Raw genomic sequence first — 17863 nt, 5'->3', positions numbered from 1 at the left:
TATCGTTCTTTGTTTTTTCCTCCTCTTCTTGCAAAAGCCATAATGTTTTTATTTTTTCGTCCATATAACCGTATGTGGGCTTGCCTTTTGTGGGACAAGTTGCACTTTTATTGATAACATTCATTTTATCATGTTATGCACTGGAAATTGGGAAAAAATTTCAAGTGTGTTGAAACAGTTAAAAAAGTACGATTCCCCAATTGTTTCTGTCTTATTGCATTTTATTGCAATGTTGCGGTGGCCAAAATAACGTAATTCTGGCATTTCGATTTTCTTTCTCGATATCATTTACCGAATCTATTAATTTATTTATATTTTGATAGATTGGACTTTTACAAACGCAGCAGTAACAAATGTGTATTTTTCTTTTTTTTTCTTTTTAATGGAGCAAAAGGAAGGCAATTTGAACTTTTTTTTTTAACTTTGTTTTACATATTTTTAATTTATATTAACTTTTTACTGTATTTAATAGTCCCCTTAGGGGACTTGAAGCAGGTGATCATCTGATGGCTTGTGCTATATAAAGCAGTGCATCCGCAGTACTATGTATAGTGAAAATTACAATCTCCTAGGAATGCCAGCCACAGGCTGACTTTAACTGAAGAATTGTCATAACAAGCACGGGGGTCTTCAGCAGACCCTCATCCGTCTCACCAACCCACCAACGCTCGGTGATCATGTTAAGACAGCGCCGTTGGGCCCCCATTACTGGCGGGTGTTAAATTAGAGATTGACAGTGATATTTAACAGGTTAATATCCTCCTGAGGAAGCCGGCTCCACCCATGTCTGTGAAAGGAACATGATGGATTAAATCAGTCATCATCTGCCAGAAAAGATGTGGGCTCGGCATGCGGTCCTACATCAAAGATAGGGACACAACATATGACGACATAAATGTACGAAATATGTCATAAAGGAGTTAAAGGGACACTGTCACCTGAATTTGGAGGGAACAATCTTCAGCCATGGAGGCAAGATTGTCTTTTGCAGGCATGTACTACGGAGGACAGAGAATGAACTTCAATCCAATATTGCAGCCAGCATGCAGCCAGCGGGAAAGGAAAGGGTGAATCAAACACCCAAAAACCCCGCCTCCATGGCTGAAGATTGTTCCCTCCAAATTCAGGTGACAGTGTCCCTTTAATGAAAATAATTGGGACAGCAGTAGGACTGCGTACTTATGCAGTGTCAAACCCGTAGCGGCCAGATGTTACAGCATAGTAGATGGGATTTCAAGAAATCTCATTTCCACTATGCATCCACAGATACCCACGGACACGCGGCGTGTCTTTCCAGACCGTAGCATGTCAGCTTTCACCGATAGAATGTATCGCGTTCAATAAGTGGCAGTGCTTTGGACGCAGGGAACATACAATGAGTCCAAAGCACTGATAGTTCTGGATCATGGGCACCCGGCCTAATACATGTGGACATATGCATAAATACTGTTCTTTCCTCTCTGGGTATTGACAAGCTAACTACAGTGCCTTGAAAAAGTATTCATACCTTATGAACTTTTAAACATTTTTTCACATTACACCCACAAACTTAAATGTATTTTATTGCGATTTTATGTGATATACCAACACAAAGTAGCAAGTATTTGCCAAGTATAAAGGAAATTATATCTTTTTAAAATATTTAGAAAAATGTAAGTTTGAAAATTATGAATTGTATTTGTATTCAGCCACCTGTAGTCTTGGGATTTGGATGTTTCACCCCCAGCAGTTCGCCCCCAGGTACATTTACGTCACCTGTGGGAAGTTATACCATACAGCTGCCATTTCATCACCCAAGAGGACCCCATTAAGTAGTGTCGGTCCCTACTGACCGAATACCACAGATGACGTCACGAATAAACTTTATTCTTAAACTCCCTTTAAAGACCTTTCCCTTTACTTGGGTGCCCAGGGCCATGGACCGGGTCGCAGCCACCGTGATGTCACTTTCAAGTACCGGACCCGATACCGAGTACCCCACTGCCCTGGTGGGTGACTCAACTTGGCATCATGAACTGGATGTACCCGGGGCGAACTGCTGGGGGTGAACTGATGGGGGCGAACTGATGGGGGCAAAATATCCTATAACAGGTAGAGACATACCTGAAAAGGCTTTTAGCAATAACTGCAGTGAAAGCGGGTCGTACAAAATACAGACCCAGGGGAGCAGAATACAAATGCATGTCACAATTATCAAGACACACTCAATAAAAGGAGTGGTTCTGCAGGTGGGGACCACAGACCACATCTCTGTACCAATGCTTTCTGGCTGATGCTTTGGTTACTTTTGAATGTTGGTTGTGCTTCCACACTCGTGGTAGAATGAGAAGGACTCTACAACCCACACAAGTGGCTCAGGTAGTGCAGCTCATCCAGGATGGCACATCAATGCGAGCTGTGGAAAGAAGGTTTGCTGTGTCTGTCAGAGTAGTGTCCAGAGGCTGGAGGCACTACCAGGAGACAGGCCAGTACAGAAGGAGACATGGAGGGGGCCGTAGGAGGGCAACAACCCAGCAGCAGGACTGCTACCTCAGCCTTTGTGCAAGGAGGAGCAAGAGGAGCACTGCCAGAGCCCTGCAAAATGACCTCCAGCAGGCCACAAATGTGCATGTGTCTGTACAAACGGCCATTAGGATGGTCTGAGCGCCCCGACTTCCACAGATGGGGGTTGTGCTCACAGCCCTACACTGTGCAGGACACTAGGAATTTGCCACAGAATAAGAGGATTGTCAAATTTGCCACTGGCACCCTGTGCTCTTCACAGATGAAAGCAGGTTCACACTGAGCACATGTGACAGATGTGACAGTCTGGGGATGCCGTGGAGAGCGATCTGCTGCCTGCAACATCCTTCAGCATAACCGGTTTGGCAGTGGGTCAGTAATGGTGTGGGGTGGCATTTGTTTGGAGAGCCTCACAGCCCTCCATGTGCTCGCCAGAGGTAGCCTGACTGCCATTAGGTACCGAGATGAGATCCTCAGACCCCTTGTGAGATCATATGCTGGTGCAATTGGCCCAGGTTACTCCTAATGCAGGACAATGTCAGACCTCATGTGGCTGGAGTGTGTCAGCAGTTCCTGCAAGATGAAGCCATTTAAGCTATGGACTGGCCTGCCCGTTCCCCAGACCTGAATCCGATTGAACATATCTGTGACATCATGTCTCGTTTCATCCACCAACGTCATGTTGCACCACAGACTGTCCAGGAGTTGATGGATGCTCTAGTCCAGGTCCGGGAGGAGATCCCTCAGGAGACCATCCACCGCCTCATCAGGAGCATGCCCAGGCATTGTAGGGAGGTCATACAGGCACGTGGAGGCCACACAAACTACTGAGCATCATCTCCTTGTCTTGAGGCATTTCCACTGAAGTTGGATCAGCCTGCAATTCGATTTTCCACTTTGATTTTGAGCATCATTCCAACTCCAGACCTCCATGGGATATTAGTTGTGATTTACATTGATTATTTTTAGGTTTTACTGTTCTCAACGCATTCCACTATATAATAAATAAAGATTTACAACTGGAATATTTCATTCAGTGATATCTAGGATGTGGGATTTTAGTGTTCCCTTTATTTTTTTGAGCAGTGTATACACATGTATATGGATACACCTAAATGAAATGGGAACGGTTGATGATATCAACTTCCTGTTTGTGGCACATTAATATATGGGAGGGGGAAAACTTTTCAAGATGTGTGGTCACCATGGTGGCCATTTTGAGGTCAGCCATTTTGGATCCAACTTTATTTTTTCCTATGGGAAGAGGGTCATGCGACACATCAAACTTATTAAGAATTTCACAAGAAAAACAATGGCGTGCTTGGTTTTAATGTATCTTTATTATTTCATGAGTTATTTACAAGTTTCTCTTTGTTTACAGCCATTGACATGTCGCAGAGTTTAACACATGAGGTGCGGATAGAAATTGTGTTGATGTCTGTGTTATGCCCTCTGACTATAGGGCAATATGTTTGTATTTATATGCTGGTTATAGCACCATTTAGTGGTGGCTGAATGTGTAGCCTGTGCCTTTAACAGCAGATAGTGTGTTGCATTGTGGGATTGAAGCAAGGTATGCTGGGAAGCTTGTCAAAAAAGAACATAGAAACTATTTGAGGTTCTTCTGGTACCGCGATAATGACCCCTACAAAGACATCGTGGAGTATCGGATGAAAGTGCACATCTTCGGGGACGGCCCTTCTCCTGCTGGTGCCATCTATGACCTTAGACTTGCAGCCAGTGAGGGCGAAGCAATGTAAGTGTCGGATGTTAGATTGTTTGTGGAGAAGGAGTTCTACGTGGATGACTGCTTGAAATCCACACCCACGGATGAATCGGCAGTTAGTCTCCTAAAAAGGGCACAAGAAATGCTCGCTTTGTCCAGTTTGAAGCTGCACAAAATCGCTTCAAGCAGCCGAAAAATTATGGCAGCTTTTCCCTCTCAACATCACTCAACTGATCTAAAAGACTTGGATTTAAACACAGGCTCCCTTCCCATGCAACGGAGCCTCGGTTTGCTCTGAGATTTGAAGAGAGATGCATTTACCTTTCAGATCAACGAAGGAGAGAAACCCTTCATGTGTAGAGGCATTCAGACCGTGATAAACAGCTTGTACGATCCTCTACGATTTGTAACCCCTGTAACTATCCAAGGTAAAATGATGTTGAGAGACTTCACCCAAGAGATATCTGAATGGGATGATCTGTTTCCCATGGAGAAGAAAGATTTGTGGGCAAGATGAAAGAAATCTTTAGAAGCCTTGTCAAATCTTTACGTGGCACGACCATACGCTTCCGTACCATCAACAGAAATCAAGACACAAAGGCTTTGTATCTTCTGTGATGCCTCAACCAAAGAGATTGCAGCAGTAGCATATCTGAAAACTACTGACATTAAAGAACAATGCCATGTAAGGCTTGTTATGAGCCAGACAAAACTGGCTCCAGTCTGTGAGCACACAATACCCAGACTAGAACTCTGTGCAGCTGTGCTAGAAGAAGAGTTAGCTGAACTTATCTCAACAGAAACTGACCTGGAAATCAAGGATGCCGAGTTCTACTCAGACAGCAAGGTGCTGGGTACATTTGCAGCAAAACTCAAAGTTTTTATGTTTTCATCAGCAATCGGGTGCAAAGTATCAGGAGATCCACTTGCCCTAAACAGTGGCGCTATGTGTCCACACACCACAATCCTGCAGACCACACAACTAGATCTGTTGAATCAAAAAACCTTAAGGACACAACCTGGTTTACAGTCCCTGCATTCTACCACCATTCGTCGCCTTACAGTGACGAGTCAGACACCTTTGAACTGGTATATCCAGAAGCAGATGAGGAAATCCGCCCTCAGATATCCGTTCTACGTACGGTGACTTCAGACAGTTACCTCAAATCCCACCATTTCAGCAGGTTCTCAACCTGGAACTCGCTTGTTCATGCCATTGCTTGTTTAATTCATGTGGCTCAGTCTTACAAGTCAACATTGCCCGCCGGAAGCCTTGTAAAGGTTGGCACTACTGCAAGCATGCCTTTACCGCTCCAAACCTGGAAAGTGCCAAGAACGTGATAATTCATACCATACAACATGAGTGTTATGCCAAAGAAATAGACAACATCAACAAAGGTCAACCCATTTCTAAAGACAGTGTTTTGAAGAAGCTTGATCCAATCATTGGCCAAGGTGAGCTGTTAAGAATTGGAGGTCACCTTCAAGAAGTCAAAGTGGAATTGTGGAGAAACACCCTGTAATAATTCCTGGACATCATCATGTCACTACTCTGCTTGTGCAGCACCATCATGTTTTGGTGAAACATCAGGGCCAATTGTTTACTGAAGGGAATCTACGAAATGCTGGACTATGGATAGTCAGAGCAAAGGGATGTGTGAGTAAACTCATCTTCATCTGTGTGACTTGTCGCAAACTCTGTGGCGTGACTCAAAACCCAAAGATGGCCAATCTCCCATCAGAGAGACTAAAGGTACCGTCACACTCAGCGAAGGTGCAGCGATATAGACAACGAGCTGATGGCTGCAGCGTCGCTGTTTAGGTCGCTGTAGAGATGTCAAACACAGCAGCTGCAGAACGATGCGGGAGCGATCCAGTGACGTAACGGCGACTCACTTATCGTTGTAGCTGGTTGTTAGCTCCATGTAAAACATTGCTGGCATCGTTGCTTTTGATGTCAAACACGACGAAACACGCCGACCTGACGACCAAATAAAGTTCTGGACTTCTAGCTCTGACCAGCGATATCACAGCGGGATCCAGATCGCTGCTGCGTGTCAAACACAACGAGATCGCTATCCAGGACGCTGCAACGTCACGGATCGTTGTTGTTCTCGTTGTAAAGTTGCTGAGTGTGAAGATACCTTTAGTACAGATCCTCCCTTTACCAACGTCGGACTGTATGTATTCGCGCCATGGTCTGTGGTTGCATGGAACACTAGAAAAGTCAAGGCCAACGCAAAATGCTGGGCAGCTATGTTCACCTGTATGTCCATCAGAGCAGTCCACATTGAAGTAACTGAATCCATGGACACTTCAAGTTTCATACATGCACTCTGACGTTTCATTGCCATCAGAGGCACCATGAAACACATTCGCTCTGACAGAGGCACAAATTTGTAGGAGCAGTATAAGAACTTCAAATTCCTTCCAACCTAGACATTACCAGTGTGGAAAAATACTTGAGTGAGCAGGGATGCACCTGGACCTTCAATTTACCACAATCTTCTAACATGGGAGGTGCTTGGAAGAGGATAATAGGAATAGAACTTAGAATCTTAGACTCTATCTTCTTGCAAGTAGCACATTATTACCATTATATCCAGTGTACTGTGGTTGTTGTGGACACTTTCATCCAAAATTTTGCTATTTTGGACTTTTGCAGTGTTGCACTTTATTACTATTTTTTGACACAGGCACCTTATATAAATTACATATATATTTTTAATTTTTTTGCTTTCGTTTTGCACTAATTTTAGCACACTCACATATTATGATATTTCCCATATATTTTATACATTCTGGTTTATGCTCCCTTTTCTGTAGCATACAAATATTTTATGTAAATTTATTGGATTAATACTCTAAATTGTAAATTGTGGTCCTGTTTGATCATTTTAACCTGATCTAATATATAATTGCCTAGAATACTACTTCCTGCAATTTGTGCCAACTTCCGTGGCTTTGTCCGGAGCTAATGTCCGGAGCTAATGTCCGGAGCTAATGTGCGGAGCTAATGTCCGGAGATAAGTGACGTCAACAGTGTCCAGTGTCTGATTGGTTGCCGCCTGCTGCGAGCGACCAATCAGAAACGTGCCGTACTGTGACACACTCCGCCCGCCATTTTGGTGTGATTTTTGAATTTTTACCTCACAGCAAGTTTCTACTGCATGGAGGCGGGCCCAGTGACGTTGCTCTTCAAGCTCCTGCCGAATTTCGTCAAAAAAATGATAATACCATTTACCAAAACTATATATATTTAGTTGTGAAGTGGTTCAGTGACATTTTCACACCAATTTTGAACTTTTGTTTGGTGTTTTCTCCATATACTGCCTATTATTTTTGTTCTTTCTTACTATTATTTATTAATTGTATTATTCTTACATTTGAATAAATAAAGTATATATGGATTCTAGACTCCCGATTCTTTAGAATCGGGCTGCCATCTAGTATATCAATAAAATATTTAACATTTTATATACTTTGGACTTTAAGTCGGTTTTCTTTCTTGTTTTTTTCTTCTTGCAAGTAGGCACTACAAGACTCACGCATGAAGGTTTGACTACATTCTTGGCAGAAGTTTCAGCCATCATAAATGCCAGACCATTGCCTGCACTTTCTAGTGATGCTGGAGATCCAACCATTCTCACTCCGACAATGTTACTCACTCAGAAAACCAAAGCTCCCTGTGTTCCACTGGGAGAATTCAGCAACAAAGACCTTTACAGATGTCAATGGAGACAAGTTCAAAGTCTCTCCAATACCTTCTGGGACAGATGGAGAAAGCAGTATCTCTCCATCTTACAGCCTAGGAAGAAGTGGCAGATCGACAAGCCGAACATCAAACCCGGTGATGTTGTACTCATGAAAGACAGCCAGTCACACCGAAATGAGTGGCCACTAGGCCTCATCACCACAGTATTCCCAAGCAAGGACGGGAAGGTGCGTAAGGTCAAGGTCAAAGTGTGGAAGGCTGGGGAGAGTTAACTATTCCTCAGACCAGTTGCGGAACTAGTTTTATTGTTTTCGCCAAAAGAGCCTATAAGTGGCATCAGTTGATGCCTAGCGGGAGAAGTGTTCTGCTCTCTTACTACTGGGCAATATGTTTGTATTTATGTGCTGTTTAGTTGGTTATAGCACCATTTACTGGTGGCTGAATGTGTAGCCTGTGTCTTTAACAGCAGATAGAGTGTTGCATTGTGGAATTGAAGCAAGGTATTACTGGGAAGAAGACGACTCCATTTTCCTCTGTGTACTTCATGGAACACATATGTTTATTTGTCCTCCTGTAACTGCTCCAACTTGAGTTTGCTATCTTGGTAAAGCATATCTGGAAAGATTAGTATATCTGTTCTTGCAATGCAGTACTGTACAGAAATGTGATTAACTGTATAACAGACAGTTCATAGGAGATGTGATTATACATCTGTGTATTTCCATGTTAGTTTGCATCATATTGTGTACTTTCCTGTTAATTGTAAGTGTTAGCTGTGTAATGATTTGCCAAATACTTACTTATGTTGTTTGTATTCTTATGGTTTTACCGCATGTTCTACACCTGTTCACCAATGAACAAGTTAGACTACAGAGAACGGTCTTCTTATTTGGAAGACAGAAAGTGGTTTATGCTGTATGTCAGATTGCACACCGTGTCAATGTGTATGAAAGCAGAACAGTCTGGTAAATGCAGTACCCGGGTCATTGCTGCATATTTCAATGCAAGACATCCCACGCAAGAAAACTGTCACCATTCCCATTTGATTTAGGTGTATCCATATAAATGGCCCATCCAAAAAAGTTGATGAACATAATGCCGTTCTGGCATCAGTCGAACATCCCTTTGGTGGATATTAGCTATTCACAAATGTGACCCTTACAAAATCCAGCTGCTGCAGCATCTCAACGAGGATGACCGAGATGGGCACGCTGAATTTGCAGAATGGGAAAAACAAAAATTGGAACAGGACCCTCAGTTTACACAGAACATTATGTTCAGTGATGAGGCAAACGGTATATACTGCATACAGGAGGAGATGACATACAGGTATATACTATATAAAGGAGGAGATGACTTACAGGTATATACTATATAGAGGAGGAGATGACTTACAGGTATATACTATATACAGGAGGAGATGACATACAGGTATATACTATATACAGGAGGAGATGACATACAGGTATATACTATATGCAGGAGGAGATGACATACAGGTATATACTATATACAAGAGCAGATGACACACAGGTACATACTATATACAGGAGGAGATGACATACAGGTATATACTATATACAGGAGCAGATGACACACAGGTATATACTATATACAGGAGGAGATGACACACCCACATACTATATACAGGAGGAGATGACATACAGGTATTTACTATATACAGGAGGATATGACATACAGGTATATACTATATACAGGAGGAGATGACACACAGGTACATACTATATACAAGAGGAGATGACATACAGTTATATACTATATACAGGAGGAGATGACATACAGGTATATACTATATACAGGAGCAGATGACACACAGGTATATACTATATACAGGAGGAGATGACACACCCACATACTATATACAGGAGGAGATGACATACAGGTATTTACTATATACAGGAGGAGATGACATACAGGTATATACTATATGCAGGAGCAGAAGACACAGGTACATGCTATATACAGGAGGATATGACACACGTATATACTATATACAGGAGATTACATACATGTATATACTATATACAGGAGGAGATGACACACAGGTACATACTATACACAGGAGGAGATGACATACAGGTATATACTATATATAGGAGGAGATGACATACAGGTATATACTATATACAGGAGCAGATGACACAGGTACATGCTATATACAGGAGGATATGACACACGTATATACTATATACAGGAGATGACATACAGGTATATACTATATACAGGAGTAGATGACACACGTACATACTATATACAGGAGGAGATGACATACAGGTTGTGATGCAGTGACCCCTGTTACAGCTAGGGGAACTGCATGTTCTCCTCAGTATATGCACAGAGGCGTATGGAGGCCATGGGAATGTAAGGCAGAGGCAGGCATAACTATGATGGTAAGACAACGTCCTATATACAGGAGATGACATACATCTATATACTATATACAGGAGATGACACACATACATACTATATACAGGAGGAGATGACATACAGGTTGTGATGCAGTGACCCCTGTTACAGCTAGGGGCACTGCATGTTCTCAGTATATGCACAGAGGCGTCTGGAGGCCATGGGAATGTAAGGCAGAGGCAGGCATAACTATGATGGTAAGACAACATCCGGCATTATTGTAAATGGCCGGTATGTGTCGCAGAGGAGATTCTCTGTGCTGTAAGCTGATAATGTTGCTCTGGGACCTGTAGTCCCACAAGTATTGGTTTAGCTTTAAAGGGAGGCTTACAGGGTTAGTCGGAGAGCTGGGCGGGTCTGACTAACCACACACACCTCCCATCTTTGGGAGTGGTTACAAGTATATAATATGACCATGGTGTGGTCACATGGTCTGTCTGTCTCTCTCCTTGGAAGGTCCTGTGTGTGGACCGGATTCCTGGAAGCACATGGTGGAGACATATGCCTGCAGAGACCGTGACGGCTATCTGGATCAGGGGGAAGCTACCTTCCTTTGGTGGGACTGGAACTGACTGATGTGTGCCTGCCAGGCAAGTTGGTGATCCCCGTAAGGAAGCTTCTCCGGAGGTCAGGACCCAGGTGATGCCAACCAGTGAAAACCTGCAACACTGTCAAGCAGGTAATGCAGACTGTGTGTCTTTGGCTCCAGAGCAAGCCTGAATATTGCCAAACGGTGAAAACCTGCAATGCTGCTAAGCAGGTAATCCAGACTGTGTGTATTTGGCTACAGAGCAAGCCTGAATATTGGACTCTACCGAGTATGGTTATGATCCTGATGGAGCAGTGCCATGTTTGAACACTCTTTTTTGTTTCGCCGAATCTGAAGGCTGTTATTTTGTGTTTGTGCCTTTGGGGTTTAAGGAGCATTAAGCCCAATTGAACTTTTAAAGAAAGTACGGTCTTGCTGTGTGTGTTATATCATTGCCAAGTGAGTATTCCCCAACCTGTTAGTGATCGCGGCATCACAAGGTATATACTATATACAGGAGGAGATGACATACAGGTATATACTATATAGAGGAGACGACATACAGGTATATACTATATACAGGAGGAGATGACATACAGGTACATACTATATACAGGGGAGATGACCTACAGGTATATACTATATATAGGAGATGGCATACAGGTATACACTATATACAGGAGATGACACATAGGTATATACTATATACAGGAGATGACAAACAGGTATATAATATATACAGGGGAGATAACATAGAGGTATATACTATATACAGGAGATAATAGAGGTATATACTATATACAGGAGATAACATACAGGTATATACTATATACAGGGGAGATGACATACAGGTATATACTGAGGTGACAGGTGTGAGGGCAAAATGACAGGTATTACGGGTGAAAATGAGAGGCGTGAGGGTGAAAATGAGAGGAGTGAGGGGGGGAATGAGAGGAGTGAGGGGGAAAATGAGAGATATGAGGGGAAAATGAGAGGTGTGATGGGAAAATGAGAGAAGTGAGGTGCTATAACTAACCACAGTTAGTTACTATGCCCGGGCAACACTGGGCTCTTCAGCTAACATATATATCTATATATATTTTGAAGAATATTTGGTTTCAAAAGGATGTGTACAGTTATTACAATGTGATTTTAACATGAGCTTTTACATACAGAGAACTGCTGTATGTAAAAGCTCATGTTAAAATCACATTGCAATCAGATAGCAATCGCAATGCACTCTGATGTAAATCGGATGCAAGGTGTGAAAATCGCATTGTACTCGCATTGTACTTAAATGACACTCGCATAGCACTTGTCTGTTTTTTCGGTCCGGAAATTGGACCGTTTTTTTTCTCACATATGGGTATGAGCCCTTTCAGTGACATCTTGACAAACGAGAGTGTGTCTCTGTCACCACTGGCTAAATTTACTGAGCCAGCATGAAATTATGAAATCAGCACTGGCGCCCCATCATAAGAGCAAACCAAAAGAGGAACTGCTGTTTTGACATGAGATTAAAATCTTCACAGAGCAGAAGAGTAAGTTTACCTCAATAAGAAAGTTCTTAGCCCAATAGGAAAAAATTCTAAGTTCCAGATAACCCCATTAAATAACTACCAATTTACTTGCATTTAGCATTTAGCAGTGTTCGACAAGTGTACATCCAGTATTAAGTCTACAATACACTTGGCGTAATTCACAAGGTGAAACTAGTCTACAAAGTGGTTCACTATCAACAGGATCCATCTGTTGCAACCAGGTGTATCGATATACATTTTTTTCATTATACTGTAAGAAAGTAGAAAGCATTAGGCCAGCTCCTATGTAATTCCTCAGCTCACAGGGCTGCAGTATTTATAAAGAAAGGTGCTCACTAGTGATGAGCGAGTGTGCTCGTTACTCGAGTTTTCCGAGCATGCTCGGGTGTTCTCCGAGTATCTTGGGCATGCTCGTAGATTATGTTTGTGCTCCCGCAGCTGCATGATTTGGGACTGCTTGACGGCCTTAATACATGTGGGGATTCAGTAACAAACAGGCAATCCCTGCATGTGTTCAGGTTGTCTAACAGCTGCAAATCATGCAGCTGCGGGGACACAACCATAATCTATGTGTGCGCCCAAGATACTCGGAGAACACCTGAGCGTGCTCAGAAAACTCGAGTAACGAGCACACTTGCTCATCACTAGTGCTCACACCACAGAGCACAAAAGTCCTGTTAGTCATAGCATGTTATATACTAAATCTATGAGCAAGGGTGTTTTTTAACAATGTTTTGGATTTAAGAGCTTGATGTTTTGTGTGCTGGAAGTACCTTTTTTTGCCTCAATATATTCCTAAAACTGTGTTGTGAGAACCTATCCTAACATGGATAGGAAAATAATCTTATGCTGCTGGTTAAAATAACTACATCATGTACAAAATAAGGTTCAAGCTCCTGGCCAACTCAGAGGTGCCATTTCAGCAAATTTTTATCTAATGCAGCATAACAATTTCCCTCTCAAAATATCTTCTATGATTTAAAGTTACCTTTGTGGCATATTTTTTTCCAAAATATAGACACATTGTGTCACAAACTAAACTAAGCAATAGGTGGTATAAATATGTGCCAAATGTATCATCTAGCATAAGCCACTGTGATAGATATGGAGCATTTTAAGATTGTCTAGTCTAGGTTTAGATAGAACTAGTAAATACTGTATATACTATGCCAAGCACCATCTCTCTTTCTTAAAGGGCTCCTTTCATGGGATATTGATTACAACATTTTACCAAAATGTCTGTAGGATCTGAGCTATCAGAGTGGAAATCAAATTCTAAGGCAACTTTTCTTTTTTTCCTCACAGCATCTTGCAGATGTGCAGTAATATTTTCATACTTTGGGGGTGTCTTCACAGAAAATGTCTGAAAGGAAGCATACAGCTTTTAACATTTGATTAATTCATGAATTCAAGAGAACAGAAAAGGAAAAATATCACTATAAAGTAAAATTAATGGTACTATATAAATAAATAAATAATAATAATAATAATAATAAAACAGCAGTTTTCAAAAATATAATGAAGAAAAGAAAATATAAAGTAACATTTAAAGAAGATTTCTCACTAAGTCAAAAGTGTCTAGTTCTTGTTCTTATTTTATTCTTGCTGAGTATTTTATTCCCCTGAGTATTCTGGGCTTTTTTTTTTAATCCACCATAAGGATCCAGAGGTATGGGCCTTTTTTTAGTGTAATTTTTATGGTATTTTCCCAGGGGATGTGGTCCACAGCATTCTCTGGGGATGTACAGAATCTTTAGGCTGCTTTGCATTACTAGTCTGTGAGTAAGGACTATCAAAAGTAGCACTAAACTAAATAGTCCTTTCTCTCTGGAACTGTATGGTTTGCTTAAAAAATCAGCGGATTACTCAGGGGAGCAGTAGGAATAAAAAAAAGACCAAAAACTGGCCAAATATGAAGTGGTGACAGGTCCTATTTAGACACATTAAGTTACATGTGAAAAAAAACAATTTAAAGATACAAATTGCATTTTCTGACAGTACAAACACAAAAATGGAAGCTGTTCCGCATTATTTGTTTACGACAATCTATTTCACTTAATCTCTTACTGCCAAAGCCTGTTTTTACCTTTCTGACCAGGCCAAATTTTTCAAAACTGAAGTGTCACTTTATGCGATAATACCTCTGTAATGTTTCCACATATCCTGATAATTCTGATATTGTTTTTTTTGTAACACATTTTTCCTTATATTAAGGGTAAATTTGCAAAATTCAACATTTTCAAACTGTAAGTTTTTATGCCCTAAAAACAGTTTTATCATACTAAAAAGTAAATAACTAAATAAATAATGTTTATAACATGTCTACTTTACAAAAGCATCATTTTGAAACATCTTTATTTTGTTAGGATGTCAGAAATGATAAAAGTTTAGCAGCTATTTTTCATTTTTAATAAAGTTTAAAAAACATTTATTTTTAGCAACTACTTCACTTTTGAAGGAGCTTTGTGGGACCTACAGTAAATGTCTTAAAACCCGCAAACCATTTTCAATATTGCACACCTCCACACATTCAAAATCACAATTAGGCTATAGTCACATGTTCAGTTTTTGGTCAGTATTTCACATCAGTTTTTGTAAGCCAAAACCAGGAGTGGGTTAAAAATACACAATTGGTGCACTTGTTTCTATAATACATTTTCCTCTGATTGTTCCAGTCCTGGTTTTGGCTTACACATACAGAGGAGAAATACTGGCCAAATACTGCTAGTGTGACCATAGACTTAGAATGTATATTAACCATTCAGGTGCTTCACAAGAATTAAAGCAAACTGGAAGGAAAAAAATGTAAATTTGTTTTACTAAATTTAACCCCAAATTTTTCATTCTCACAAGGGTCAATATGTTTAGGCATTTGGCAGGGTTCAAAAGGGAAGGGGCGCTTATTTCATTTTTGGAGAAAAATTTGGCTAGAATACATTGCGGATGCCATGTCACATGTACACTGTCCCTGAGTTGCCAAAACAGCAGGAAACCACCAAACGTTACCCTATTTTGTAAACTGTACCCCTAAGGGAAATCACGTACAAATATGATTACCATCTTACACCTTTTAATCCCCTTCACCCCAAGCCTGTTTTCACCTTCCTGACCATGCCAATTTTTTCAATTCTGATCAATGTTCCTTTATGAGGCCATAACTCTAGAACGCTTCAAAGGATCCCACTGATTCTAAGATTGTTTCTGGTGACATATTGTACTTCATGATAATGGTAAAATTTGTTCAATACGACTAGTGTTTATTTGTGAAAATATTGGAAATTTGGATATCATTTACACTATGACTAGAGATGAGCAAACCCAAACAGTAAAGTTCAGTGTCGGTATTGAACACCTACTCACCAGGAAGTCCGTATTACTGCTTCGGTTTGGCACCCCGAACACCGGGTGTTTTTCAAGCTGCTATGTACAAGTCAGCACAGCAAAAAACTGGTTCAGATCAGTGGTAAAATCATTACCGCCAGGCAGCCTGCCCTGCGCTATAAAAACATCATTAAAAAAAATTGTGGGTTGCCCTGTATTTTTGATAACCATCAAACCAAAAGTGACAGCTTCAGCAAGTTTGGTTATCAAGAATAGAGGGATCCCCATGCTGTTTTTTTTAAATTATTTAAATAATTAAAATAAATGGTGTGTGGTCTCCCCCATTTTTGACAACCAGCCATGTTAAAGCAGACAACTGGGGGATGGTATTCTGGTCCCGCCAGCCTAAAAATAGGAGCCTGCAGCCGCCCAGAAAGGGTCAAATCTGGCACTTTGCCTGGCTTTTCCCACTTGCCTTGCAGCATTGGCAAGTGGGGTAATATTTGTAGGGTTGATGTCACTTTTGTATTGTCTGGTGACATCAAGCCCATGGCTTAGTAGTGGAGAATCGTTTCTCTCCTTTGAGACTCTGCCTTTTTTCGTTTTTGCGTTTGTTTTTTGCTCCCCTTCTTCCTAGAGACATAACTTTTTTATTTTTCTGTCAATATGGCCATATGAGGGCTTGTCTTTTGCAGGATCAGTTGTACTTTTGAACAACACCATATATTGTGCACAAAAACGGGAAAAAAATTCCAAGGGTGCTGAAATTGCAAAAAGAGTGCAATTCCACAATGGTTTTTTGGATATTTTTTACCATGTTCACCAAATGCTAAAACTGACCTACTATTATGATTCTCCATGTCATTAAGAGTTCATAGACACCAAACATGTCTAGGTTCTTTTTTATTTAAGTGGTGAAAAAAAATCCAAGGTTTGTTAAAAAAGAAAAAAAAATTGCGCCATATTCCAATAACCGTAGCGTCTCTATTTATCTTAATCTTGGGTTGGGTGAGGACTTATTTTATGCATGCCAAGCTGTCGTTTTTATTGATACCATTTTGGTGCAGATACGATCTTTTGATCGCCCGTTATTGCATTTTAATGCAATGTCACGGAGACCAAAATAACGTAATTCTGTCATTTTGACTTTTCCTTCACTACGCCATTTAGCCATTAGGTTAATCCTTTTTTTTATTGATAAGATTGGGCAATTCTGAACGCAGCGATACCAAATATGTACCGTATATACTCGAGTATAAGCCGAGATTTTCAGCCCAAAATTTTGGGATGAAAGTGCCCCTCTCGGCTTATACTCGAGTCGCGGTGGGGTCGGCGGGAGAGGGGGAGAGGGCGCTGAGGTATACTTACCTTGTCCTGGCGGTCCTGAAGCTCCCTCTGCCCGTCCCACGGTCTTCGGTGCTGCAGCTCTTCCCCTGTTCAGCGGTCACGTGGGACCGCTCATTAGAGAAATGAATACGCGGCTCCCATAGGGGTGGAGCCACATATTCATTTCTCTAATCAGCGGTGCCGGTGACTGCTGATAGAGGAAGAGGCTGCGGCACCGAAGACCGTGTGACAGGCAGAGGGAGCGTCAGGATCGCCAGGACTAGGTAAGTATGTCATATTCACCTGTCCCCGTTCCAGCCGCCGGGTGCCGCTCCATCTTCCCGGCGTCGCTCCGCTCTGACTGTGCAGGTCAGAGGGCGCGATGACATATATAGTGTGCGCGGCGCCCTCTGCCTGATCAGTCAGTGCGGAGAGACACCGGGACCGGACGCCGGGAGCTGCATTTTTTTTTATTGCAGCAGCAGCAGCAATGGCACAGCTTTCTATGGCACAGCTATGGGGCAATACTGAACAGCGCAGAGCACTATATGGCAGCTATGGGGCAATACTGAACGGTGCAGAGCACTATATGGCAGCTATGGGGCAATACTGAACGGCACAGAGCACTATATGGCAGCTATGGGGCAATACTGAACAGTGCAGAGCACTATATGGCAGCTATGGGGCAATACTGAACGGCACAGAGCACTATATGGCAGCTATGGGGCAATACTGAACGGCGCAGAGCACTATATGGCAGCTATGGGGCAATACTG

This window comes from Ranitomeya imitator, chromosome 3 (genome assembly GCF_032444005.1).
Source record: "Ranitomeya imitator isolate aRanImi1 chromosome 3, aRanImi1.pri, whole genome shotgun sequence".
Lineage (NCBI taxonomy): Eukaryota > Metazoa > Chordata > Amphibia > Anura > Dendrobatidae > Ranitomeya > Ranitomeya imitator.
This window is presented reverse-complemented; position numbering follows the sequence as displayed.